Here is a 1,529-nt window from a genome sequence, read left to right on the forward strand (position 1 = left end):
GGAGTAGACCGCTCCGTCTTTGGGGGTCTCCACCATGTTGCCGCTCATCGCGAGCAACACTTGGTGGTGGAGTCTCTGGGCACTTAGTAACCCTGTTTAACTTTTTGAGGAACCAGGTGTTTCAGTTTCAACAGCCAGAGAGTTCCAGGGAAACCGGTTGAGGCGTCCACACCCCAGAATGACGGCTGCTGATGTCACTGGCTCTGGAGACTGAGATAAGAGGGCAAAGCAAAAACAAAGCCGGATTGTCCCCCTGTCTGCCCCTTCCCCGCGCCGCCCTGCTCCTTTGGTTCTGGGTTCTGTTTCCTCCTTTTCTGCAAACTCTGGCTCTGCCATTTCCCCTCCACACTATCCTACATGGCCCCCAGAGACTCCACGTGATTCGAGTGGCTTCTTTAAACAGGCAAAGCTTTCTCTCTGGGTGGATGGAAGTGGACTCCACTGGACGACCTTCCACTGGAAGCAGAGAGTCATTTGTCTCCTCACCTTCTTCCTGGGGCAGGACCAGGACTTCTCTGATAAGGGATTACTTAGGTCAGAATGGGGGCGCAGTGACAGAACGGCACAGAAGCCCCGAACTGAAATTTCTTGCAGAAATTCTGTTTCCTCCTGCCCTAACATCATATAACCTTTTATAAAATGAGAAATCTTGAAATTACCGTGACAGCGAGGGTAGGGTGCTGTTCCAGGCTCTGTCTCTGGCCCCACCGGTTACCAGGAGCAACCCTCAGTTGGGGTTACTGACAATGTCCCCAAACTCGCCAGGTGTTCCCTACAGGGCAGAGTCACTCATGGTTTAAAAACCTCTGCTCCCCTGATGATGGGTCCCACAAAAAAAGGCCCTCCCTCCCTTCATGGCAACATCCTTAGGCTGGTGGTGGGGGACAGGCAGCATGCAGGGGAGCGAACGAAACAAAACGTAAAACTGAAACTTCAACCTGTGCACTAAGACAAAGGTTATGGAAGACTTCCACGGGTGGGTAGGTGCTCAGAGGAAATCACGGAGAAATGTTCGCAGTCCTAAAGCCTGCTCCTTACTGTGCAAGTATGGAAAGGGAGAGTGGACTAGACAAGAGCTTCCTAGCAGAAAGTCTCAGCAGAGAACTTCCCTGAGGCCAGAGGGGTCTGATTGCCCCTCGCCCTAACCCATTTGGGGGAGGACTTCAGGGCACACCCCATCTCTGCTGAGACCCCTGAGAAGCAGGATGGGTAGTCGCTCAGTTGTGGGGAGAGCACTGGGCAGCTATCTGCTTCCTGCCAGAAACTGTAGGGCCAGAGATGGTTTCTTGTCTGTTTTGGCATTTGTGCAAACGCCGCTTGCGAGTGCGTGGTGTGATTGCAGAGGCATGTGTTTCTCAGGGGCCAGACTGGCTTGTGGATAGGCGAGCTGGCAGGAGGAGGCTGGGCATGCTTAGATCTTATCCTTAAGCCTATGCTGGCTCTCTTCCTCAGGAGGCAGGAGGTGGTTCCTGAGTTCCTAACGACTAGGAGAACAGGAAGTGATGGTCAGTCGGTGCATTTGGCCAGGT

Source organism: Condylura cristata, unplaced genomic scaffold, assembly GCF_000260355.1.
Source record: "Condylura cristata isolate star-nosed mole 26May11 unplaced genomic scaffold, ConCri1.0 scaffold00025, whole genome shotgun sequence".
Classification (NCBI taxonomy): Eukaryota; Metazoa; Chordata; class Mammalia; order Eulipotyphla; family Talpidae; genus Condylura; species Condylura cristata.